Here is a 27181-nt window from a genome sequence, read left to right as displayed (position 1 = left end):
CACATGTGGGGAGTTTTGTTCATTGCAGGGGCTCCCCTGAATCTCTTGGGGCTCCTCAGGTGGTCACAGCCCTTTGGCAGTTCCTACCCTGGCAAAGTGTGTGTTGGACGACAGAGCCAGCAGCACTAAGCTCCCAGCAGACGTTTCCCTTTTGTGTTCATGTTGAGGCCAGAGGGTAGAATCCTTGTAGCTCTTCCCACATCCAGCTGGAAACCCCAATGTGTGGGAGAGACAGCTTAGGATGGAATGGGTGTAATTTTCCTCCAGGAAGCATCCACTTGCTGCTCCTACTTGGTGTTTATTCACTGTGCAGTTCTTAAGCAGCCAGAGCATCTAAAAGGTGATAGTCCTGCATCTTGTTAGGGGTTCAGAATGAGGGATTACCTGTGATTCCTGGCTGTTTGATACTTTCTCCAGCTGCCTGTGCTGGAATAGCTGCCCTCCAAATTATCTAGATCACACACATATCAAGGGAAAAGATCACTAGGTCAGTTCTCTGCCACTACCTCCCTACTTGAGGTATCCTAAAAATATGCCAAAAGGCACAAGTCACAGGCATGCAGATTCTATGAAGAAAGATCTTGTGGGTTTCCCGGAACCTAACCCAGTTCTTTCCTCATAGTAGTGGCCCAACAAATATGCTTTCTTTCAACTAACATCTATTGGATGCCTGTTGGGGACCAAGTGTGTTGCCACTGGAGACACATCAATGAGTATTTGAATCATGGTCCCTGTTTTCCTGAAGCTTGCAGTTTAGTGCAAGAATATACATATGCAGAAAATGCCCCAGGGAAGAAATCATGCTTGAATCCATGGACTGCTTATTCATCCTGTTTTCCATTCTTTCACACGTTTATCAAGCATTAGCCTGGTGCTATTCTTAGTGATTAGAATTAGAAGTCAAGAATCTCACAGATGGATGGGGGAGTGGGAAACTGAAGCAATAGCAAATCCTGCGATGTGACATTCAATGCAGGAGAAACATGAGGCAAGACCCATTAACATTGCTTTCACATCATACAAGGTATTCATCGACAACTAAGGTTTAGCAGAAGGAAAAGACAGTCCAGCCAAGGGAAAGGGGAAATCACAAGCAAAGTTGGGAAGGACCATGGAAAGTTTGAACAGGATATAAGAAAGAAAATGTTTGAACAGGGTATAAAGCAAAGATTGTACTTGTAGAGCTCATGGTTTATGCTACCTTGAGATGGTTAGTCATTGACTCAAAGATGGTTTCGTATAACATGGGTGCTTCATCTTCTGGAAGCATCCTTTCAGAAGCAGCATTCTGCAAACGTGCTTAACCTCAAGGGCAACCCCAACTGTCTTCTTCATTCCATGTGGGCCTATAGTTGTTCTTTCCAAAGTGAATGATAGTACAACCCCTGCCTACCCTTCTGGTACCTGTTTCCAGAACTCATCTCTATCACTCTCCTCTCTCACTTCAGGTCGTGTGGAACTTCACTGACAAGTTACCAGTCACCTGTGTTCCCAGTGGGCATTTCCCCAGTTCTACCCCTCCTTCCTTGCTGCCACTTCCTTGGGGAGCAGGGTGCAGGAGCCAGCAGCCAAGTATCCCTGCTGGGGACACAGTAGCAGGCAGGACCTTGTGTATGCTGAGGCTGGATGGCCCAGGCCCATGCTGCCTTGTCCCTTCAACGCTGCTTACCAGGCTTGAAGATATAGGGCCAGAGTTGGCAGCCAGAGAACATTACACCCATAGCAGGAGGCCTTCTCTGGTTAGAGGAGAGTTTGCAATGTGGTACCACATTTCTGAATCCAGATAGCCCCTTTGTGCAGGTAGGGGAAACACCACACTGAAAGTAGCCAGCCAGACCTGCCATGTCTAGTAAGTGGCATGACCAGATGTTGAACCTGTGCACCCCCATGATTTCTGCTCTTAACCTTTGTGCTTGTGATGCATGAGTAAATGCCACAATCCATGGCTCTGGGAGGTTGAATGTCAAGGGAAGGACAGCATTTCTTTGTATTTTTCACTCAACTATAACTGCTTAGTGGTGTGCACATAAATCTGTAGCATGTATTTCCATAAATAATTCATGTTGTTAAAAAAACACTTGAGTTACCCGGAACCCCACCAAGGACTATCAGTATGGGCATCAAGGACTACATCCCTACTGCCAAGGAGACCACGGGGAATTGGAGTGCTTTCGGAGGCCAAGAACTCTGAGGTCATCCACTCCCATTTGGATCTACCACATGGGATGGAAGAAACCCAAATCCTACCCTGCAGGAGCCAATGTCATCGGAACAACAGCCAGGAGCACTCAGTGGTCTGCAGAAACAGAAGAACAGTAAGCTTCCATCGGGACTAGGGAGAGGAGCTTTCTCTGGTCCTTACTTAGTGCCAACTTTGGATCCCCACCCTCTCTTGCAATGACCATCAGGGTCACTCTGAAGCCCCCCTCCCCACAAAAAAAAAAAAGAGAATTAGAATAGATAGACAGAAAACAACAAGGAAAGCTTAGTACCAAATAGGAAACGGTTAGCCTGGACTCACATGTGCCGTACTAGGTAGGACACAAAGATCAGTTACTCCTTACTAAGGTATTGAAGATTTCTCTGTACACCCCTCCTAAAACTGTTCTGCACCTCAACTGTTGACATAAACTTTGTTTGAGTTATAAGCCAACATGGACTATCCCAAAATCCACCAAGTTCAGTAGAAATCATACTTGAATGCTTTAAGCTGCTAAATACAAAAATGAAAATAGACACAAGACAGCTGAATAGTACCCTATAGCTATTTTAAGGTGTATAGCAGCCAGTTGTTTATAAACTAAAATTAAAATGTCAGTGAAGTAATCACAGGATGTGGTTAAAAACTTGCATTTTCTAACATATTGGTCACTCAATACCATGTCATTTAACTCCATAAGGTTGTAAGCACTTATTGATGTTATGTTATGGCTTTTAATTGGTCGGGATGATATTCTTCCAGCTCTGCCTTCAGACCAGAGATGGTCTCCCCAAGAAACTGTTGAATTTATCTGGAAAATAAGATGCTGGACACTATGCAAAGTACATGCTTGCAATGAAAGAATTATGATTGGATTTGAACTGTAACACTGAACTGTAATACTACATGAGTTACATGGTTTTTTTAATTGGAAAATTTATTTAGGGGTTTAAGGCCGTGTTAAGGTATGATTTTGGCCAGCTCTTAGGCCTAATGGCTTGAATAGAGTGTCAGAGACCAAGTGGCTTGAACAACAGAAGTGCGTTGCTCACAGTCCTGAATGTGAACATAATGAGCTCTGGCAAGGACTCCTTGCAGATAGCCACCTTTCACTGCATCCTGTCGTGGCTGAGAGAGCAAGTTCTCTGGCATCACTCCCTACAAAGGCACTAACCCTATAGTGGGAGCCCACTCTTATGACCTCATCTAACTCTAATTCCCTCTGAGGCCCCTTCTCCAGAAGTTGCCTTATTGCATACTTGGAGCACAGAGTTTCAGCAAACAAACTTTAGTGGATACAAACATTCAGTTCATAGCAGATGTGTAAATATTACTCCAATAGAAAGGACATGGAAAGAGGAGCCCAAACCTACATGTTCACAATCTGCAGAGACAAAGTGAAGAGGGGGACCTGGAAGCACAAGCCTGTGGGAAAGAGGCACCCTTTGACTTCTTTTTCAACAATTTCACAATGCCATGTCTTTGGCTGTATTCAACCAGAAGAGGTATTATTAACAGTTGCAGGTAGGTCCTCAGGGAACCCTCTGGCAAGAATATGAGGGAAAGGGAGAAAGAATAGCCCTCCAGGACCAAAAAAAAGAGTCAGCCAATTCTCTTCACATAATAACTGTCTCCGTTAGAGAATGTTGAAAGGGCCATGTTCAGGGACCGTTCAAACTTGGCAACACCTGTCTTCCGAAGCCTATTTTGGTGCCTTACCTTTCCTGAGAGTATATGTATTATCTAGCTGCTTGTTACTATTTCAAAACACCTGAGACAAGCTTCTACATAAAATGAGGCTCATGTCAGTTCACTGTTCAGAAGGCATGGGAGTTGGGCTCCATCTGGTGATGCCCTTTATACTGGCAGAGTTCCAAGGAGAGGCAGGGCATCAGGTGGCAAGAGGTAGGGATTGTGATGTCCGCCACTGTGTCTCCCTCCCTTTGCATTCAACATAAATAGGAGCCAATCATATGAACTTCATCCTCATGGGCTTATGTAATCTGAATCACATCCCAGAGGGTTCCACCTCTAAGTACCAGTGTCAGGCTAAGTTTCTGCCTTTTTAATGCCTCATAATGGAAGTCATATTCCAGTGGCTAAAACCATGGAGGATGCAGACTGTATCCAAGCCATAGCAGTACATTTCCAAACCTTTTTTTTTTCAAAAAGATTCAGGTGCTATCAATCTCCAACAGCATGCGTAAGCCCAGAACAGGACAGATGGACGCCCCATAGTGACTGAGTCATGATACATCCCACTTGAGAGTTAGACCTTGGGCTGTTGGAAAACAACCTTGGCCGGAGCTTGAGTCCTGTTGTCCATCTATCAACATTGCAGCCCCAGTGAGGCACCTTGTAAATCATCTGCCTGTTGGCAGGTTGGTGCAATAAAGAAGCTGCTGAGGGTGGCAGTTTCCTGAGAAGATCCTCAAAGATGATAAAAACTGACTATAGAAGATTCCTCCATTCTCTGGCTCAACCAAAGACAGGTGCCCACGTGGAAGGATGAGCCAGAAGAGCCCCTGAGATGGTCAGCCCTCATCCCTGCCTCAAATGTGTCATCTGTGATTTGATTTATTAAGTCTGCTGCACTCTCTCTTTCAGAACCATGGACACCAGGAGAATATCCTCTGTGTGGCCCCAAAGTCCATCCTGTCTCCTTGCCACCTCCAGCTATGATGGGAAGATTGTTATTTGGAATGTCACCTCAGGCCATATGTTCTGCAAGCTGAACATTTCCAGCCCCTCATATGACCTGGACTATGGTGAAGGTAGGTGAGTGGGCAGACCCTATGGCCACTCTGAACCTGCCCCTCATGCCTGAGGGGTGCTCAGTGCTGGGCACTCTTCGGTTAAAAGGAATTGTCCTGGCCTCACAGTTGACTTGTAGATAGAGCTTCCCAAAGCTGGAGAAGAGCTTAAGTGCTCATTTAGCTCAGCCACCTTTCTGGGTACCTGTCCATCAAAGTCCATTTTGCTGAACAGCCCACCACCTCAGAAGACCCATTTATCCATTGAAACCTGCAACAGTCCCTGTACCTCTCTGGAGCTCTTTGGCTTTGTTAGTGTACCTGCTACTTTTTAAAAAGACTGTTTATTAATGTTTATTTATTTGAGGGCTATACCGTCAGATGGAGGTCTTCCATGTCCTGGTTTCCTGTCCTATTGCCTGCAACAGCCATGGATGGGCCAGACCAAAATCATGAGTCAAGAACTCAGTACGGGTCTCCCATGTAGGTGAGAAGGTCCCAAGTACCTGAGCTGTCACCTGTTGTCTCCCAGAGTGCACATTAGCAGGAAGTTGGCCTCAGATGCACCCAATGTGGGGTGCTTGTGTCTCCTCCACACAGTGTCTTCACTGCTAGGCCAGATGCTCAACCCCGACTCCTATATGCCCCCTTCTGCTTTCTCTTTTCACGTGCCATGCATTTCCTCCACCCAGCCTGCAGCCGGCTCAGACACCAGTTCCTCAATATCTTATTCTGTTTCATGTAATCACTTGAGGCCATTCTCATCTTTTCTGCCCCCTCTGGTGCCCCAGGGTCCCCTATACCCCGGCACAGGCCTGTCGTAACTGAGTATAGTATAGTATATTCCATTGCAAACATTTCCCGCTCCATTCCATCCCTCTAATCTTTCTTCTCTAGTTTTATGTCTTCAAGTCCCTCTCTCCCTCTGCTAATGTAATCACAGGTTCAGTCATTCATTTTTTATGAAAAAAAAATACACTGAAAAACACCTGTGCTGCATCTGGCACAGTGCTAGGGACTAGGAATTTGGGGTTGTTCTCACATCTCTCTACCTCCATGTTATAAACCATTCTGTACACACCTGGGAAACAAGTGGAGGCTTTGAATATTCCACTGCTGACTCTGCTGCACTGGAAAATCAGCTGGAATCCAGAGCCAAGTGGACTTCCTTCCAAACACTTTTCTCCCATCTTCAAAGCTCAGACCCATCCTTTCCAAGCAACGGTCTACAGGAACCCATCTACCATGAAGCCCTGGCAGCAGAAGCATAAACAGTAAAACATTTGTGCATAAAATAGAGTGTTGTATCTTCAAGGTCCCAACCAGTAAATCCTCAGAGAGTTATGAGCCCTGCTCTAAGCATTTGATAATTTCCTTGCCACGGAAAGCCCTAGTGATTCACTAAATCAGAAAAGATCCTTGAGCTGCTCCCATGGGCATAACCTTGTGGGAGATGCAAAGAGGGAACCAGATCATTAGGATGCCTGGCCCCATCCTCCAAGGACTCGTGGTCTAAACTCAGAGACAAGATGTATGCATTCAACGTGGAACATGGTGCCAAAGCCATGATCTCAGCCCCAGGACTCCTTGAGTGTGACCCTGGAGAACAGCCTTTAGAAATTGACTCCAGGACATTCCGATGTCATTCTTACCTGCACACAGATTGAGGCTATTCATATCCAACCCTTGCTGTGTGTAACAATGATCGTTCTATGAAGTTCTTTGTGAGAGAATCTAAGAGCTTTCCAATATCTGGGGGAAAGCAGTGGCATTTCCTTCTAAAGGTTTGTTTTCATTGCCAGTAAGGCAAAAATAAAGTCACTGGCCAAGAATGTGATATTGACCTTTCAACCAGCAGTTCTAATTTAAAACCCTGTTTGCAGCAGCATTTATGGCTCAAGTTATATGACAGATGGCTCTGCAAAACTCTTTAGCTCCAGAAATGAAAAGACAGGCCTCACCAAGGACTCACCCCTCTGCAATGCGAACTTTGCAAGAGCAAGACATGGAGATGTGAATGCTCCACGCCCTCCCAGAAACAGGAGTCCTGGGTCTTCTTGAGAGTTGGCGAAGTCAAGACACAGTTGTCTTCCTCACATGGGGATGGTTAAGAGGTTGACATGTTTGGAAATATCTATGATTCTTCTCATGTCCTGGATTTACTTTTTTTTTTAAAGATTTATTCATTTTGGGCCCGGCGGAGTGGCCTAGCGGCTAAAGTCCTCGCCTTGAAGGCCCCGGGATCCCATGTGGGCGCCGGTTCTAATCCCGGCAGCTCCACTTCCCATCCAGCTCCCTGCTTGTGGCCTGGGAAAGCAGTCGAGGACGGCCCAATGCATTGGGACACTGCACCCGCATGGGAGACCCGGAAGAGGTTCGCATCGGCCTGTTGCGGCTCACTTGGGGGGTGAATCATCGGACGGAGGATCTTCCTCTCTGTCTCTCCTCCTCTGTGTATATCTGGCTGTAATAAAATGAATAAATCTTTAAAAAAAAAAAAAAAAAAAAAAAAAAAGATTTATTTATTTATTTTTTTTTTTTTTTTTTTTTTTTTTTTAAAGATTTATTCATTTTATTACAGCCAGATATACACAGAGGAGGAGAGACAGAGAGGAAGATCTTCCGTCCGATGTTTCACTCCCCAAGTGAGCCGCAACTGGCCGATGCGCGCTGATCCGAAGCCAGGAACCTGGAACCTCTTCCAGGTCTCCCATGCGGGTACAGGGTCCCAATGCATTGAGCCATCCTCGACTGCTTTCCCAGGCCACAAGCAGGGAGCTGGATGGGAAGTGGAGCTGCCGGGATTAGAACTGGCGCCCATATGGGATCCCGGGGCTTTCAAGGCGAGGACTTTAGCCGCTAGGCCACGCCGCCGGGCCCCTGGATTTACTTTTATTTATTGAGAGAGTGACAGAGAGTAGGAAAAGATAAAGAGAGAGAGTGTGTAATGCTCCATCAAGCTGATTCATTCCCCAGATTCCCTCAACAGCCAGGGCTGAGCTAGGAGTCAGGAACCCAAGCTGGGTCCTTTATGTGTGTGGCGGGGACCCAACACTGGACCCGAAATCTGCTACCTCCCAGGTGTGCATTAGCAGGAAGCTGGTTAAGAAAAAGAGGCAGTGTGGAATCTCAAGCACTCTGATGTGGGATGCAGGCCTCCCAAGCAAGAGCTTAACTCAATGTGCCACAATGGCCACCCCTAGACAATTCTTCTGAAGTCCGCAGAAAATACAGGGTGTAAGAGGGAAAGAAGAGACTGCATGCACAATGCCAACTTTTCAACATTCTAGCTTCATTTTTCCTCTTATCAAATTTTGTTAACTTCTTTCTTCACATTGAAGAAAAGCAAGAGTGAAAGAGATTTCAGACAAAATGGTTCATCTAAGAAAACAATACAGCAAAATTCAGTGGGTACCTCTAACATATCGGCCATTTTCCTGAGTGGTTTTCAACTCGTGTCTCATTTAGAGATTCCAAGAGACAGATATGGGTGTGCCCATTTTCCTGAAGGAACCCAAGCTTAGAGAGTTCCAGAGCAAGAGTTGTGCTGAGTGCCTTTTCCAGCATCTTCAGCATCATCCACTCCACGCAGACTTCACAGTAACGACCTAGCATTATTCTCAAAATGCCTTCTTTAGGGCCCAGTGCAGTGGCCTAGCTGTTAAAATCCTTACCTTGCATGCACTGAGATCCCATGTGGACACTGATTCTACTCCTGGCTGCTCCACTTCCCATCCAGCTCCCCTCTGTGGCCTGGGAAAGCAGTTGAGGATGGCCCAAAGCCTTGAGACCCTGTACCTGTGTGGAAGACCCGAAAGAAGCTCCTGGCTCTGGATTGGATCAGCTCTGGCCGTTGTGATCACTTGGAGAGTGAATCAGCAGATGAAAGATCTTCCTCTCTGTATATCTGACTTTCCAATAAAAATAAATAAGTATTAAAAAAAATGCCTTCTTTAGTCCATCTTAACCCCCATGAAATAAGTAGTTCCCAGATCACAGGCAGACACAACTGAGCTTTAATGAGGGGAAATACAAAGGTACTTCAAATGTTTGTAGAGAAAGTGAAATCAAGGGAGGTTTATTTTGGTGCAAGAAAATTTGAAATCCATGCACAGGTGTTTCCACACTATGGCTTTCTCGTGAATGTCAAAGAGCCCTCCTATGTAATAAGGATTTCAGGAAGAACTTTGTGTCAAGGTAAATCTACTTGTTATTCCACTTTCCATGAACTTTCTGAAGTGTCCTTGTATCCCTCTAGATATCACACAAGTAATGTAGGTAAATGGGGAAGTCAGCAGTCACCCCCATTCTTTGTGCTTCCAGCATCTCCCCAGAAACGAGTGGACAAGTGAAGGGAGTTTGTCCTCAAATCCTTTCTCCCTGTCTTGCTCCCTTGATCCAACCCTCCCAGGAGCCTAGGAGCCTAAGGAGGAGTAGTGTGATACTTTGCTCACATCACTCCTGGAGCATCCCAGGCATTTGGGAGGACAGTGAGATGAAGCAGCCAGACAGGAAGCATGGCACACATGGACAACACTCTGTTTTGGCACCTCAAGAACTCAGCCCAAGGACCACCACGAAGCACCTTATCTAGGTCCTTGGTGAAGGCAAACATAGATCTTTAGCCCCGAACTGTAGCTGTGTGCCCATGGCACATAGGATGCTTTCTGAAAGCATCTCCCACCCTCTAGGAGATGTGTGTGGGGCTTTCTCTACCAGTGTTTGTGATGGCACTGTGCTCATACCAGCACCCATGAAGTGAACAGTCCTCCTTGTCATCACCCGCCCTGGAGGACACGGCTGTGTGGCTGCCACGTCTCCTGCAGCTCCCAAGTGCACAGCACAACACGGAGCTCACTGAGAAGCAGCCAAACAAATACGGTTGAGCGATAGACGCCACCGTGAGTCATGGTGGTGAGATGTTGTAGTAACTCCATGATTCAAGCTGTTGTGACAAAACGCCATAAACCAAAGGCCTCCTAAGTGACCGAACTCTCTCAGAATTCTGGAGGCTGAAATCTGAGATTGGTAAGCCAGCATGATGGAGGTCTGGTGAGGGCCCCTCTCCTATGCACAGACACAAACCGCATCACAAAGGGCTCAACCCCCATGACATCTTTAACCTCCTGAAGTTCCCACCCCCTGATATCATCATCCAAGGACTTACAATTTCAACATAGAAGTGTCATAAGAGGGCTTCAGCCATTTAGGGCCTAACCATCCCCTTCTACATAAAACCATTGATCCTCCCTCCAGCCTGTGCCTTTGGAGCCCCCAGGCTCAAGGAGGGTAAGAGAAAGACAGCCTTTGGCCCAGACTTCCTCTTTCCAGGTTCTTTGTGGGTGTTGGAAAGTTTGGATCTTAGTTGGTTTGCAGGATTTTTTAGCAACAGGGAACATTGGAATTGGCTGTGCTAAGCACCCTGAGACAATAGGAGAGGAAGGAACCACTGTTTGTGTAGTGGGGTAGAGTCTAGAGGAGTAACAGAACTGGGAAGAAGCAGGTATGGGGCGTAGCAGGGGGTAGAAGTGGAAAGGGCAGTTATCCAGGGCTAAGCTGTGCTCTGAAGGCCTGGTTTTGCCACCTTCCTACCTCTAGAGAGCCCTCTCTGCCCAGTGCCTGTCCCATGTTTCAAGATTCCAGCAAATCTGACTTTCCAGGAGCCCACTCCAAACCTCTCTCTCCATACACACAGTAAAGCCGCCTGCTGCATAAGCTGATAACATTTTGTTCATTCCTTCCTAATATACCACGCAATTTAGGTTGGGATCTCTGCTTCTCTTCTCTCTGTAGCACTCATCTAGTTCAAAGACACACATAACAGATGGAGATAAAAATTAAGTGAACAGGGTCCAGTATAGTAGCCTAATGGCTAAAGTCTTCCACTCGCACGCACCGGGATCCCATATGGGCACCGGTTCTAATCCCGGCAGCCCTGCTTCCCATCCAGCTCCCTGCTTGTGGCCTGGGAAAGCAGTTGAGAACAGCTCAAAGCTTTGGGACCCTGCACCCGTGTGGAAGACCCAGAAGAGGCTCCAGGCTCCTGGCTCAGCTCCACCCTAACAGTCACTTGGTTAGTAAAACAATGGATGGAAGATCTTCCTCTCTGTCTCTCCTCCTGTCTGTATGTCTGACTGTCTGGTAAAAAAAAAATGATAATAATAAATAATAATAAATAAGTGAACAGGCTAGTGTGATGATTCAACTGGCTAATCTGCCTCATGCAAGTGCCAGAATCCCATATGGGCGCCAGTCCATCTCCTAGCTTTACCACTTCCCATCCAGTTCCCTGTTTGTGGCCTGGGAAAGCAGTTAAGGATGGCCCAAAGCCTTAGGACCCTGTGCCCACATGAGTGCCCTATAAGAAGCTCCTGGCTTTAGATCAGCTCAGTTCCAGTCATTATGGCCATTTGGAGAGTGAACGAAAGATTGAAGATCTTTCTCTGTCTCTCCCTCCCTATAAATCTGCCTTTCTGATAAATAAATACACACACATATATACATATTTGAAAACAATATTAAGTGAATGTGGGAATGGCCATTCCTATGGACTGAGTCCATTCCATTCCTTCCTTGGACAACAGAAGGTGGTGGTGAATGTCAAAGATGCCACAGAAATTAATCCACTTTATTCCAAGCAGGGGATTCTGGGAAGGGGGGCCCTCGGGAAGCGTCGGCCAAGCCCCAGACCCAGTTCCTGAGCACCTGTTTCATTGCTCACACCTCTCATGCCTTCCCACCTGCCCAGGTCAAATCCCTATGCCCCGCCTCTCTCCAGTCTTACAGGCCTACAGAGCTGGCATCAGGATGCCCCAGGTTGCCAGGGAGTTTAGACTCCCCATCTGACCATCCCCAACCCTGCAAGCAGGCCGGTGGGTGGGGCTGTGAGGTAACCAAGCCACTGGTGCTCCCTTTGGTTTCCAAATGTCCCTTAGTGACAAGCCCTATGGGTGAGGGAATGTGAGGAGAGCAGAGGGCGGAGGGGAAGATTGCAGAGGGGAGGAGAGGGAGCCAGCTATGAGCTAAGTGGGAAGCATAGCCCCAAAGCTTTGCTTCCTGGCCAGGCCCAGACCGAAGTGTTTCATGCCTCGCCTTCCTAAAGTCACATGTGGCCAAGATGGACTCAATGGTTGCTTTACTCATGGCCAACGGGCCAAGAGGTAAGGCCGGATGAGCAGAGAAAAGAGTGAAACCAAAACCCATGCATAGGAAAAATCCCCCTGCCCCAGCACCCGCTAAGAACTCTAGCTGATCAAAATGAACCCCACAGGGAGGGGAGAGGTGTCTGCCCCAGTGTGGGGAGAATGCAGAGGTCTCAGAGCAGGACCAGAAATTTGGGGTGCCTGGGGAACTGCACATGCCAGGCTCCCCCTCTTTGCTATCTCTCCCTCCATCCCTTCCAGGTTCCACCACCCTCTGGAGGCTGTTCAGTGGGACCAGCCTCATTGCAAACTTCATGCCTGTAAGTTGGGCAGTCAATGGATGCTAGTTTTCCAGCATTGGCTTGGGGTAGGGGTAGGGTTTATTCTAGACCAAGACTGTGAAGTCCACAGTCTCTTGAATTCACTCCCCTCCATGGGGTATCTTTCTGATGCTGGAAAATTAATAGCAATAGAACAACTAGCTCTTTTAAAATAAAAGTATTTATTTTTATTTGAAAAGTGGAATTACAGAGAGAAGAGACAGAAAGAAAGGTCTTCCATCTGCTGGCTTACTCCACAAAATGACCTTGTGGCCAGATCTGAGCTGATCCAAAGCCAGGAGCCAAGTGCTTCTTCTGGGACTCCCACATAGGTTCAAGGTCCCAAGGACTTGAGCCGTCCTCCTCTGCTTTCCCAGGCTGCAAGCAGGAAGTTGGATTGGAAGTGGAGCACCCAGGACTCAAAATGGCACCCATATGAGATTCCAGTGCTGCAGGCTGAGGCCTAGCCCTTTGTGCCATGGTGCCAGTCCCAGAACAATTAGCTCTTACATCAAGTAGACTCAGCATTTCCCTCATCATTACCTAGCAGCCAATTTTTGTCTGATCTGAGTTGTCTGTCTGTTCAACCAGTCGTGTGTGTGTGTGTGTGTGTGTGTGTGTGTGTGTCTCAGTCCAAAGGGAAAGCCCGGATCAGCATCATAGCCATAAAGGCAGAAGACAGCCTCGCCTACCTGGCAGACCAGCAAGGTTTTGTCCGCATCTACGACATCAAGGAGTATGGCCTGCAGGGACCAGGACTACAACCTCTCAAAAGTAGGCAGTGAACTGCTCCCTGGGACCCGCTGGGATGAGCACAGGATCATTTTGGGTGCAATATTCCATTTGGTAAAATTAGGTTAGGCCAAAGGAAGGGGAATGTTTTTTTAAGATCTTTTAAAAGCAGATTTAGAGAAAAAAAATGTTTTCATGAAAGTATTCAGTGTTGACAAAGATGCAGGAATCTGAGTGCTTCTATGCTCTTGAATAGAAGCCCATCGCCTTCTATTGTATGTTCTCTGAAAAGCAAGCTGATAACGCTGACCCACAGCTTTAAAGGGCAATCCACTTCTAGGGCTTTGGCTCAAAGAAGTAATACATGTGCGCAGGGTATCACTGTAAGTTTATGCATCAGCACATTGTCCATTAGATAGGGAGAGACACAGACATTCTGTGTCCAACATAAGGGGAACTGATTAACCACATGGATGGCTCATCATCGCTAAATAATGATGCGATATATGAAAACATAGTCACAGGAAAAGTACTGGTGATAAACAGTAAAATGAAAATATCAGCTCACTACAGAGAATGCCAGTGGGACTCTTTCTCCAGTAAAACAAAGAGGTATTTGCAAGCTAGAAGGTTTGGGAAGACACATCCTGGGTTTTAACAGACATTGTCTCTCTGTAAATGAGTTTTTGGATATTTTTAATGTTCTTTCTGAAAATCTATTTTTCTCTTGTTTTTGTACATATAGGTTGCATTGGTGGTAGCCCAAACCCATTTGAAGTTTTACAACCCTTTTATGCAATTATAAAAGTGCTCAAGCAGTGGGCCATAATGGAAAATGAGAAATAGTCATTGTTTTTCTGACCTCCTCTTCCACCCTAATCTCCCAAGAATGCTTCCTGGGGGGAACTGCTAATGAATTTCAATTTCCTTCCAGAAGGCTTGTGAGCACATACAGACTCTTCCAGTCATGTGCCATACAACAATGCTTTGGTCAACACTAGACTGCATGTCTATCAGGAATGTCATAAGATGGTTTTGCCTAGTAATGCAGCTTCCTGCTTTACATAAGTACACTCTATCATGTTGGCACAACAGGGAAATCGCTTGACAATGCATCCTGGCTCATTAAGCAACATGTAGCTGTTTATGCTACAGGGACACACACACACACAACACAATACTTAACTTCCAGAACTTATTTCTTCTTTTCATCCCTTAGTTTTCCAAATAAGCATATTTCATTCCAGTTCTTAACTGACTAGGAAACATGCCATCAACTAAATTTTTTAGTTCGGAAAGTAGGAGAAGTCAGAATGTAGAAATAACAATGATCTATGCATTTGTTTTGATTCTCAGTATTGGGAATGTGACTTGCCCTGAGTTGTTTTTACAATCCTTTTGGCTTACTTGCATCTATATGCTTATCAGGCTTTAAGTGCTGAAAAGAAAACCATGCTCGGGTCCTCCTTTGTGTATCTGTGGCCCCAACCTGGATTCTGGCACTGAGCAGGTGCTCACTGAACTGCTCTGGAGTTAGTGCAGCAGAGCTGGGGACCCGCATTGCCAGTGCCTCTCTGCCTGCCGGCCGCACATCCACAACCACTTTCCTCCTGCAGGAACCATGAAATGGCAGCTGGCACCATGGCACGCCAACTCACCCACCTCACTCACAGGTGTTCCGTCTTTTCATTTAGATGTGATGTTCTGGCGGGCCCATGTCGGCACAGTGACCTCATGAGTATCATTCGTGGAGTTCAAGAGTTTGTAAAAGACTAAAAGTAATTTTGGCCAAGTCAGTCCTCCCAGGAGCCCTCTGACGAGGTAGAGTCCACAGTGATTCAGTTCTGCTGTTGGTGGAAGTATGTTACCTCTGCAAAGTCATATATATATATACATATATATATATATGACTTTGCGAAGGGGAGAAAGGGATTGGAAATCTGTTTATCTGGAAAGCAGGGCAAAGGGAGAGAGAGAAAGAAGAAAAGATAGATTGTTAATCTGCTGGCTGCTATGACAGCCAGGTCTGGGTGAGATGGAAACCAAAAGCCAGGAGTTCCAAGTACTGGTATCTTCTGCTGACTTCCCAGGTGCATTGACAGGAAGCCAGATGGGAAACAGACAGCTCGGACTCCCACAGGCACCCCAATGTGACCCCAGCATTCAAGCAGTGGTTCAACCTGTAGCACCACAATACTGGCTCCTTTTATCTTTGTATATGGATGGATATGTGAATGTGTATGTATGTATAAGTGGATGGTTATTGTCCTTGAATTTCTTTGCTGGTGTAGTGTGAGTTTACACACTTAGTAAGCTTAGCACTCAGTGTGGAAGGTAGAACTTGAATTCTTTTCTAAAAAATAATATGCATAAGCTCTGGCGCAGTGGCCTAGTAGCTAAAGTCCTAGCCTTGAAAGCAGTCGAGGATGACCCATAGCCTTGGGACCCTGCACCTGCGTGGGAGACCTGGAGGAAGTTCCTGGCTCCTGGCTTCGGACTGGTGCAGCTCCAGGCATTGCGGTCACTTGCAGAGTGAATCATAGGATGGAAGATCTTTCTCTCTCCTCCTGTATATACATACATACATACATACATACATATACACACATATATATGACTTTGCAATAAAAATAAATAAATCTTTTTTTAAAACAAAAACTTTAAAAAAATATTTATTTATTCATTTATTTGAAAGCCATAGTTACCTAAAGGGCCTCAAACAGCTGCAACTGGGTCAGTCTAAAGCCAGGAGCTTCTTGCAGGTCTCCCATGTGGGTGGCAGGGACCCAAACACTTGAGCCATCCTCCACTGCTTTCCCAGGTGCATTAGCAGGGAGTTGGATGGCAAATGGAACCACCAGTTGCCCAAATGGGATGCCAGCTTTGTGGCTAGTGGTTTTATCCACTATGCCACAACACTGGTTTGGGGGCTTAGACTCTTGCTAGACGATGCTTCCCCAAACCGAGATCCACAGACCACAGGTGGTTTCCAATAGGGTATTTGAGTTGGAAAATATGGAGGAAACATGATGTGGCAGGAGGTGGCAAAATGACATTCCCAAGAGCGGTCCCAGGGACTATCCTGGCTTCATGTTCCAGTGTGAGAGGAGCCGCAACCTGTTGAGGCAATGCCTTTTCCGGGCAGCAGCAACCTTGCACACTCTCCCTCCCCCACTTCATCTCCTTAGATTGGAGCTCATCCAAGAAGACAACCTTTTGCTGTAGTCATCTCTTAACCACACCGTGCGCGTGTGGAGCTGGGAGGGGGCGTACATAGGTAAGGGGCGTCCGCCGGCCTCCACCTTAACCCTGGCTCGGGGCCGCTGCGGTGATGGGCATCCAGCTTACCAGGCCTTCCCAACAAAGCACTACACACCTAGGTGCTTGCCCAGTAGGCCTTTCCTTCCTCCCACTTCCAAAGGGCCCTCTTCCTGGCTTGCACACTGCCCCCTGCTGCCTGCATCCTCACACAGCAGAGGGAGCACGCGCTCTGACACTGAGTAGGAGGATCAGTAACCTTCACGACCTCCCCCAGGGGCCCCATGTCTAGATACGTGGGCTTGGAGGTGAAGACCTCCACTCATGAATCTAAGAGGGACTGGGACCCCCACTAGGTTCCTACCATTAGGTCAGCTTGTTACAACACACACACACACACACACACACTCTAATGGCAAAGTCCGACATTTAGATTTAGAGAACTCAGCATGCGACAGTGAAGCTGGGTACGGAAGTGTGTTACCCTGAGGGTCATGTCTTAGTAGGAGCAACTCAGGTTCAAGGGAGCATGTGGTGGGGCAGGACCTGGTGTGTATGGATTATAGTATCCAGCTGCAATGACTCATACTTAAAGGGACTCTGCCTGCTTTGCGTCCACTGGCTTGCGTGTCTGGAATCATGTACTAGAATGCCTTTGATGTCACTCCGCTATTATTGACTACTGAATTATTGAGTAGCTCATAAACCCTTAGGAGGCATTTTGCAGCAGATGTTGCAGTCTCCGGGGCCAGGTACCCTGAAATTGTGCTGCTGGGAACTGCAGAAGCAGAACTTAGTCCCAGCCAGGATTTAAGGAGCCCAGGCATGCTGGTGTTAAGCTTAGCCCAATTAGGAGGCAAGTTCCCTTCCATCCTCTGCCTGTAATTTAGTGATCAATCTCTATTCTTCCAGGGACCTTCGGGCAGAGGAGTCCCTGGGATATTTTCAATCCTGCCTCCTGGAACCATCCCAGAGTCCCAGATGAAATTCTGAAGCATCCACAGAGCATGCCTGTTCACCCAGTGCTGGAAGAACACGTTCCTGCCAGGCCCTTGGGGGGAAGACACGAGCAGGGCAACCTGCAGGAAGAACCTACCCAGGCTGAGGTGGGTATGGGCCCAGTCAGTTCCCCTGTATTCTGTTTGTCATTTCCAGGGAGATCAGCTTGGAATGTAGACCACACCTTGAAAAAGTCAAGGCCGACCCAGAGAACCAGCAGATGGAGGTCAGGAGGACTACCTCTCCCATCCCAAGACCAAGCCACTGACCAGGGCCAGAGGGCTTGTCAGCCCATCTGTGGCAATGGTCGGAGCTGTTCTCCCAGTACGCTCCTCTTTCTGCTGTTCTAAGCCTTGGAATACAGAAGACTTGTTCCCCAGCTATCTTGAAAAAGGATAGGCACAGCACATTCAACACATTTCATATACTCATCCTTAGTAATTGCACTCAAAAGTAGGATTTCTTAGGTGGACTTCAGCATGGTACATGCCATCTCAAAGTGCCTGGGCTGAAGCCCCACCTCAGCTCCTGATGCCAGCTCCTGCCTGAGCAAACCCTAGGAAGAAGCAGGTTATGGGTCAAGTACTTGGGTAATCTGCCACCCATGTGGGAAACCCAGATTGAGTTCCCGGCTCTTGGTCTCAGCCTGATCCAGTCCCAGGCCAATCGTGGGGCTTTGGGGAGTGAAGCAGCAAATAGAAGATCTCTCTCTCTCTTCTCTCTCTCTCTCTCTCTCTCTCTCTCTCTCTCTCTCTCTCTCTCATTTTAACATGATAATAATAAGAATAGTAAAAATACATAAAAACACAACTTCCGGAAGAATACTATAACAAGATGCTCAGTTTTATGCACAAATCTATGAAAGTCAAATCAGAGAGAAAAAAAAAATTTTTTAACAGACCAGGGTCGAAGCAGTCTTGATTTAAAACTCTGCAAAACATATGAGTTTTCAAGAAATGCCTGCCCTTTAATAAATGGAAGAGAATTTGCCATTGCTCACTGGCTGTGTTACAACTCGGAGCAGGACACCTGCTCTGCCAGCAAAATCACATCTTGGGTTTTTCCTTGGCAGCCTCCTGGAATACTGATCACACGGTATAATCCAGCCTCCGATGCTCGCTCAGAGCCTGGCCCATATCCACAATGGGAAGCACAGGGACCGGGCAAGCGCAGAGCTGGAACAGCTCCACCTCCTCGTGAGTAGCCTGCATCTCCATGATCTGTCCCCGAGGTTATCAGGAGAAGCCCACAATAGCTCCCGGGGGGACCCAGACTGTGTGGATGAAGCACTACTGGCCCAGGGAGAAATGTAATCATTTCAGGGTGCATTTGATATGAATAAAATGGATGTGTTCATTAATTCTGATAGAGCTGCACTTTGGAAAACAAAAGCTCGGCCAGGGGAAGGGTGGGGCAGGGGGATGTGGGAAGAGAGGAAGGCAGAGGGCAAGTGAGGGGAGCCTATGGATGTGGACAAGAGCCTCAGGTTGGACTTCAGGCAAAGGCAGCAGAAGTCAAACGACAAGTTGGGATGTAGGAAGGAGGGCGCTGAGAAGGCCAGTAGGAGGAGAGGTAGCGGGAGGAGGAGCATGCAATGTGGTAACATCAGGGGAATGTCTGCGTGACATCAGGATGCTGACTCTCTAAGGCTGAAGGGAGTGAGCACAGGCATTCTTGGCCACCACGATCTGGTCATGCAGGGACCTGTAAGATGCTGTGATGTTCTTTATTCCACACATTTTGACACTGAGTACCTCAGAAAGCAGTCTGCAAATGCCTTCCAAAAAAAATACACAGGAGAAAACTGAACCTGCATCCAAGGGAGCTGGCATGATGGCACAGGGCGTTCAGCTGCCTCCTGCAGTGCCTTTGTGTCAAATCCTGGCTGCTCCACCTCAAATCCAGCTCTCTGCTGATGCCAAAATGCCAAAAATGGCGCTAGCACTCAGACCTCTGTGTGCACCCACACATACTGGCAGGTGCCTTTCTGTCTAGTCATCCCTGGTTTTCGTGCTCTCCAGTGGGAGTGGTAAACCAAGAGGGAGGTGCCCACTATTTCCCTCCTAAGCCACTCCCACTCCTGGATTATGCACTCTCCAGGTGTTTCTGAGTGTGGGCTGGATAATAGGGCAGGTTGGGTTGAACTAGGTTTTCATGCCCATTGACATGTGCGAGAGTTAAATGGTATGAGCGACAGACTGAACAAGCCTGCAGTACATAGTGGCAAGCATGGGAACCAGGGTAGGGGGCAGACCTGGAGGGGGTTATGGGGAGTCGCCCCAACTAGGCTGCAGCTCCTACTGGTTTGTATGAGGGCCGAGTATGAAGTGGACAGGATCGGGCTGGACTACAACACCGATCGGTTTATGTGGAAGACAGGGCTGGAAACAGTACTGAACCAGCAATTGCAACAACCAGCATGTGCATAAGCTAACTGGGGCTATGGACTGTACTGGACCCTGTCCTGGCAATCTCACACAAGAGTCAGGTCTGGGATCATCTCAGACGAAGTTTCTTTGGCGATCCCTCCAACTGAACTGTTGATTTCAGAACCCCAACCATGAAGAGACTATGTCAGCCAGTGGATTCTGAATGGATTTCATCGTGCTTGAAATGGCGAGATTGGCAGCAATTCAGAACAGTTGAACTGTCAAAACTGCTTGAGAAGGCCCCTTGGAGCATGCCCCACATGGGGGACCTATGATGGGTGGGAGGCTGGGTGGGGCTTCTGCCTTTGTTTCTCCCCTGACCCCAGATACAAGGGGGAAAAAGTGATGATAAATAGTGTAGAAACAATGGTCTTACACACTCCTGTAGCCTTTGACCCTTTGTATCCTAATCAACTATGAAAGAGTATAAAAAGTTAAAAAAAAAAAAAAAGAAAGAAGACTCACAGGGTAGCAGCTGATTCTGAACAATGCATGGATATGGTCTTCCCTGTGTGATGCTGCCCATCACTGCCCTTACCTTTTCTTTCAAGGAGCAAGAAGAATAAAGCCATGGTATGATTCATGAATAAATAAATAAAAGAAAAAACAGACAGACCCAGAGGGGTAAATATTTGGTGATCCGGGAGTTCATGGGGAGGATCATCAACGTCTCATGGGAGACATGTTGATGTGAGAGGGTCAGCCGCGCCCTATTTAGGGGCCCACAGTGCCAGGCAGGTGGCCAGAAAGCCCCTAGCACTAAGTGATCTCATGCTTGCTTTCTTTCATTCCTCCCACCCTAGGCTGTGGGCAGAGCAGAGCAAGCCTTTGCGGAGGACACCCGAGCTGCGGTGGGCCAGCATTTACTAGGCCCTCCAGTGCCACGAGGCGGCCCGTGTGTCCACTTTCTGTCTGTCATTAGCTTGGACTTGATTGAATTCAACTTTCTCACACAGGAAAGAGGAGGAAGCGAAACTGCCCAGAGAATCGATCCTGCCACACCGAGAGCCCCAGCTGCTGTTTTCTTTCCTAGGCAGAGTCCCTTCTAGGGACATCAAGTGGTCTGACAGAAGATTGGCCCAACCAGTGCAGAAAAGAACATCCCAACAAGTGATTTCTAGCCCCATGGGCTCTGTCCCAAGGCGATTAGAGCCTTCACTTAAGTGATCAAATCAGATTAAAGGTGTATCTTCCTCAAGGCTGTTAAGTCCTTGTGTGAAAAAAGCTCAGCGTAGCTATCAGTTCCATCCCCAGCCTCGGGATCTCCAATAGTAGCTTTCCACCCCAGGCAGCAGAGGGCAGAGGGAGGCTGTCGGTCAAATGTACTGGGGTCTTCAAAAGGTCCATGGAAAATGTGTATTACCAAGAAACTATATGTGGGTTTCAATTTCTTTCTTCGCACCCAAATAAACTTGGGATTCCATTTTTTCTGAGCTTTGTGAAGCACTGTTGTTCTGTTTCCAAAGTTTGCGTTGTGCCAAATAGGCTTTGTTTTTTTGTTTGTTTGTTTGTTTATTATAAAGTCAGATATACAGAGAGGAGGAGAGACAGAGAGGAAGATCTTCTATCCGATGATTCACTCCCCAAGTGACCACAACAGCCGGTGCTATGGTGATCTGAAGCCAGGAACCAGGAACCTCCCCCGGGTCTCCCACGCGGGTGCAGGATCCCAAGGCTTTGGGCCATCCTCAACTGCATTCCCAGGCCACAAGCAGGGAGCTGGATGGGAAGTGGAGCTGCCAGGATTAGAACCAGCACCCATATGACACCCATAGCCGCTAGGCCATGCCGCGAAGCCCCAAACAGGCTTTGTTAAAGGGCCTGCATGCATTCTCTTTTTTTTTTTTTTTTTTTTTTTTCTGAGGCAGTCACTTTCTTTTTTTCTTTTTTTTTTGTTTTAATTATTTATTATTTAACTTCAGTAATTACATTGTATTGTGTGACACAGTTACATAGATACTTGGGTTCTCCCCACCCCTCCCCAAACCCTCCCACCATGGTGGATTCCTCCACCTTATTGCGTAACCACAGCTCAAGTTCAGTTGAGATTTCCCCATTGCAAGCGTATACCAAACATAGAGTCCAGCATCTTATTGTCCCGTCAAGTTCAACGGCTTCTTAGGTATACCCTCTCTGGTCTGAAGACAGAGCCAGCAGAGTATCATCCCAGTCAATTGAAAGCTCCAACATACCATCAGCAAAAATTTACATCATTATGGAATTAATTGACATAGTAATGAGTAACCAATATGTTAAAAGTAAATGCGGGTTCCCAGCCACCTTCTGTGACCACCTCACCTATACTTCAATTTTAGTTATGCATTCTCAAATGTAACCCGAATAACACCTTCTGTGAGTAGGTACTGTTACCACCCCACATTAGGAACCCAGAATCTGGGCCTCCGGGCTTATTGACTTGCTGATGGCTCACAGTCAGGGACACAGGAAAACGCAGAGCCTGGGATCCCAACAATGCTGACTCAGAGTAGCTGGGATGAACGCAAAGGCCACCACTCTCCGCCTTCCACTGCTGGCTCCCGGGCAGTCGAGTCAGAGCTGGCAGCCCCCAGCCTGAGAGATGGCAGTCGTGGGAGCAAAAGGACAGTGCAACTGCCAATTACCAAGCATGTTGTGTTCCAGTCACATCATTTCAGCCTCACAATCATTGTAGACAAGAGTGCATCCCATCTCACAGATGACAAAACTGAGCCCCAGAAAGAGACAATATTTTACCCCGAGCCATCCAAGCTAACATTTCATCACTCCTTAGATCAGTCCTCAACACTGGACTGTGAATCCCTTCCTATAAATCAAACCTACCTGGAGGTTCAAATAATTCAGGACTGCAAAACTAGGACACTTCTTGGTCTCATCCCCATTTTTGTGCCCACCAATAACCACTGCCCACTCTCTGAATAGACCCCCAGCCAGCACCCCTCTTGTACCCTGTTGAGGGGACTCTATGCTGGCCACACACCTCCCCACGGAGCAGAGTTTACAGAACTAAGGGGAAATGCACAGACTGTGTCTGCCTCTAGACCACACTCAGGTCCCAGAACCTTGAAGTCCCACACCCAGGCAGTCTCAAGTCCATGTCCTGAGCCCCACCAGCCCCCTCCAGAACCACCCCTGAGAGGAAGGGCCACACTGTCCCAGGTCCAGAGGAGCAGCTAAGCTCCAGATGTTTTCTGAGATGTAGACTGTTCCATGGTATGGAAAGTAATGTGGGTGGAGGAAGAAGAGGTTCAAGCCGGGGGCTGGGACCCTGGAACAGGTGCCTCCTGTTTGTCGTATTTACCGGGGAACTCTGAGTACTCCAAGCGGTCCGCAACCACTGACTCTAGGGCCTTTTGCAGCGCCCAGCTAAAAAGACAAAATGTTCAGCATGCCTTAAGCGTTTCTTTAACAGTTTGTTCACTTGATGCTTAGCTTAACTACCAAGCCCCATTTACCCTTAGCCTTGGAAAGGTGAGGGGCGAGCCGGCCTCTGACCTCCCCTTCCCTGTTCAGATTCCTCTAATCTCATGTTCTAAGGCCATGGTAACCTCACACCACTCCTTGCAAAGGCTGCTGGGTGCTCACTGGGCACCTTGGAGCAGCACCTTCGAGGGTTTCACCTGCCCCATGGTTGACTGTTAGCACCTATCTGTCCCCAGTTCTCAGGGACTGCTGCCTAGCTAAGTGGCCTGACTGTGCCCCAGGAGTTTACTGACCCAGCCAGCCAGGAATCCAGCCCTTGGCACCTGCCACTGGGTACTTATCAAGAACCTGTTCATTTGCAGGGACTCATGGTTACCTGTGGAAAACCCAAGATAAACAGGACAAAATGAGAGTCACTAGCTCATAGCTCTGTGGGCAACAGTGACCCAGGAGATGTTAAGTCCCATCAGGATTGTCTTCCCAGTCCCACTGCCATGCTGCTGTCTCTTCAGCCAGTTCTGTCCACAGCAGTCCCCAGGCTTCTCCAGCCTTTGCTCCACACACACACCTCCATCCAGTCCTTCTTCCCTCGTTCCTCACTACTCCTCCCCTCCTCTCTTTTCTTCCATCCTTCCCACACACTGCTTCTTTTCTGATTTATTTATTTCTATTGGAAAGGCAGATTCACAGAGAAAAGCAGAGACAGAGTTTGGTTCACTCCCCAAATGGCTGCAACAGCCAGAGCTGAGGAGTTCCAAAGCCAGGAGCCAGGAGCCTCTTCTGGGTCTCCCACACAGGTGCAACATCCCAAGGCCCTGGGCCATTCTCCACTGCTTTTCCAGGGCACTGCTTTTCCAAGCAGGAAGTTGGATTTAAGTGGAGCAACTGGGACATGAGCCAGTATGGGATACTGGCACTTGCAGGGGAAGGATTAGCCAAGTAAGGTATCGCGTTTGCCCCATCCCTTGATTTTTATAACCTCTCTCTTTAAAAGGTGCTATTTATTTCAAAGTTAGAGTTACAGAGAGAGAAGCAGGGAGAAAGAGACAATGATGTTCCATCGGCTGACTCATTCCTCAGTGGGCTGCAACAGCTGAGGCTGGGCCAGGCTGAAGCCAGAAGCCCGGAATATCTGGGTCTCCCACTTGGGGTACTGGGGCCCAAACTCTTGGCCCATTTTCTGCTGTCTTTCCCAGGGCTTCAACAGGAAGCCAAATCTTAAGTGCATGATCCAGGATACAAACTGGTGTCCATATAGGATGTTAATGTTGCAGGCAGCTGCTTTACCCACTATTCCACAATGCCAGCCCCTGGAACCCTTGATAACAGAGGAGTTTTTTCTGGTCCTTTTTAATCCTCGATTCTTCACCACGGATTGGGACCACAGCCCTGGTCACCGTCAGCCTGCTTCAGACTATTTTAACAGAGAGATCTGCATTAATGCGGTTTTGCTGAGGCCTGTGTTTCCTCCATTAACTGATCTCTCAAGGGAGTAATGCCATTATTTGGAGTCAGCAGTGTTCAGAACAAACCCATTTCTATAAATCATGCCAAGCAGAATTCCATATAGACACCTCCAAGCACCACTTCCAAATGTCTGGCCATGCTTGAAGAAAATGAGGCCAAACTCTGACCCATGGGGCAGCTTCGTGGCCTGGCCCCTCATTCTGCCCCTTCCCACTCCCTCTGCCCTGCGCAGCCAGAACCCTGCCTCTTACCCATCCCTGGACCCATCAACAGAGGTGCAGGGACGTGGCCATTGTCCTCAGTTGTCTACATCCCAGTGGGGTTGGGGGTGTGATTCCCTGGAGAAATGAGTTTGGAAAATGATGGATTAAGGAAATTTAGTGGGGACAGGCATTTAGTTAAGCCACGGCTTAGGATACCTGCTGTTAACACCAGAGTGTCTGCTTTGAGTTCCTGTTGACTGCGCTTCCAATCAGCTTCCTGCTAAAACACTTGGGATACAGTGGGTGATGGTCCAGGTACTTGGGTCTGCCACCATGGTGGAGACCTAAATGAAATTCATGGATTCTGATTCTAGCCTAGCCTAACCTGGGTTCCTGCACTCATCTGTGGAGTGAAGCAGCAGACACATGATCTCTTACCTCTCTCTCTGTCACACTACTGAGAGAGAGAGAGAGAGAGAGAGAGAGAGAGAGAGAGAGAGAGAGAGTTACCTTAGTATTTCTCTGAACTTTTAATGTGAAGAAACTTCAACATTTTTCATGAAAAACAAAATTTAAAAGTAAATTTTTGGGGAGCCAGCATAATGGCTCAACTGGCTAACTCTCTACCTGAAAGCACTAACATCCCATATAGCTGCCAGTTTAAGTCCCAGCTGCTCCACTTCCAACCCAGTTCCCTGCCTGTGGCCTGGGAAAGCAATAGATGATGGCCCAAAGGTTTGGGAAGTTGCACCCACATGGAAGACTTGGAGGAAGCTCCTGGCTCCTAGTTTCAGATCGGCTCAGCTCCGGCCATTGCAGCCATATGGGGAGTCAAACAGTGATGGAAAATCTTTCTCACTCTGTCTCTGCTTCTCTCTGTAAATCTGCCTTTCCAGTAAAAACAATCTTTTTCAATGTGTTTCTTTAACACATTTTTTAAAAAGTAAATTTTTGTGCAGAAACAATTTGAAGCACATGTATTCTTATAGACTTTCATGAGAGTTTTGAAGATCCCTAAAATGCTTGAATTTTGAAGATTTGTTACCCCAAAAAGTAAACATTCCTTCACTTTTCTAAGAACTATCTGAAGAACCCCTGTGATGTCAAACACCTAGAAAGACCTGTGCTGAGGCATTTGTCCAGGGAATCTGCTTTCCCAGTGGTCCTGTGGGGTGCATGTTCCCAGGAACAGACGTGGGGGGATGCTGCAGGAACTGCAAGCCATCTGCTCCGAGAGCCACTCCAGCCGGTCCTCTATGAGGCGTCTCTGCTCATTGTCAGCATCTTCCCCTGCAAAGTCATCACAGAGCTTCCCGTCTCCAGCTGACCCTCCCACGGCGCCTCAAAACTGACAGAGGCAGCAGAGACTGCGGCTCTCACGTCTCAGAGGCTGCGTGGGAAAGCCTGACCGTCCCCGATGCACACGCGAGAAAAGGAGCCATAGCGCAATGGCTCCCTCCAGTTCCTAAGCCAAATGGCCATGGAGGTCAGTCTGGGGCCGACAGGTCTGCGTTCCAGATCTATCCTCTTGGGTTCGATTTTGTATGTGGATGATGGCAGGTAGGGGAAGGTGTGTGCAGGATGTGTGTGGAAGGGGGTACAGGCAAGGGTTTGGAATGTGGGTGCCTGGGTCGGAGTCCGAACCTGCCCTGCCCATTGGCTCCTCCCTTGCTGAGGATGCTCCCTTGCTCCTCCAGATGCTGATATGCACCTGGGGACAAAGGGCATGAAAGCCAGGTGCTGTTTCATGGAGAGCCAAGCCCCCGGAGTGAGAGAAGGGTCCTTCCCTCCTCTGACCTAAAATTCATCCTAAGAGGCGTGAGGGACCCCGTCTAGGAGTCACTCGAGTGCCTGTCTGCCCAGGTTATTGGAGCACAGGAGCTGCCTTCTCTCCGCCCATCTAGGATAGCTCAAAGCCTCCCTGCTCAGCCTTTCCCCACACAGCCTGCCTTTTCTAGGCTTTGGGAGAAGGCAAGGGCCCACCAAAGCGGGGTGCCTGGTCTTTGCCCCACTCTTGTGCTCAGTGTGGACTGACTGGAGCTCCTGTGTTGCCAGGAAAAAGGGCAGAGCCATTCTTCTAGATCTCCAAGGCCCTGCTGTCTTGCCTCCTCCCCAGGCCTTCCTCTATCTCCTCCCCCTCCTTCACCCCTTCAGCTCTACCTAAACCTGGCCTGCCTACCCTCCCTCTAGTCTCAAGATGGCACAGAGTCTACTTGGTGGCTTCGATGCCAGCCTATAGTGTCAGAGTGTTGTGACAC

General features: G+C 47.9%; 1 pseudogene; it reads left to right on the top strand.

Annotated features, from left to right (window-relative positions):
• LOC101532181 (WD repeat-containing protein 49-like) overlaps positions 1-20766 on the top strand; it is a 68298-nt pseudogene extending 47532 nt beyond the window's left edge.
• Positions 20767-27181: the final 6415 nt, after the last annotated feature.

The sequence above is a fragment of the Ochotona princeps genome, chromosome 12 (assembly GCF_030435755.1).
Source record: "Ochotona princeps isolate mOchPri1 chromosome 12, mOchPri1.hap1, whole genome shotgun sequence".
Taxonomy (NCBI): domain Eukaryota; kingdom Metazoa; phylum Chordata; class Mammalia; order Lagomorpha; family Ochotonidae; genus Ochotona; species Ochotona princeps.
The sequence above is the reverse complement of the archived record's forward strand: the minus strand, read 5'-3'. Positions and strand labels throughout refer to the sequence as shown.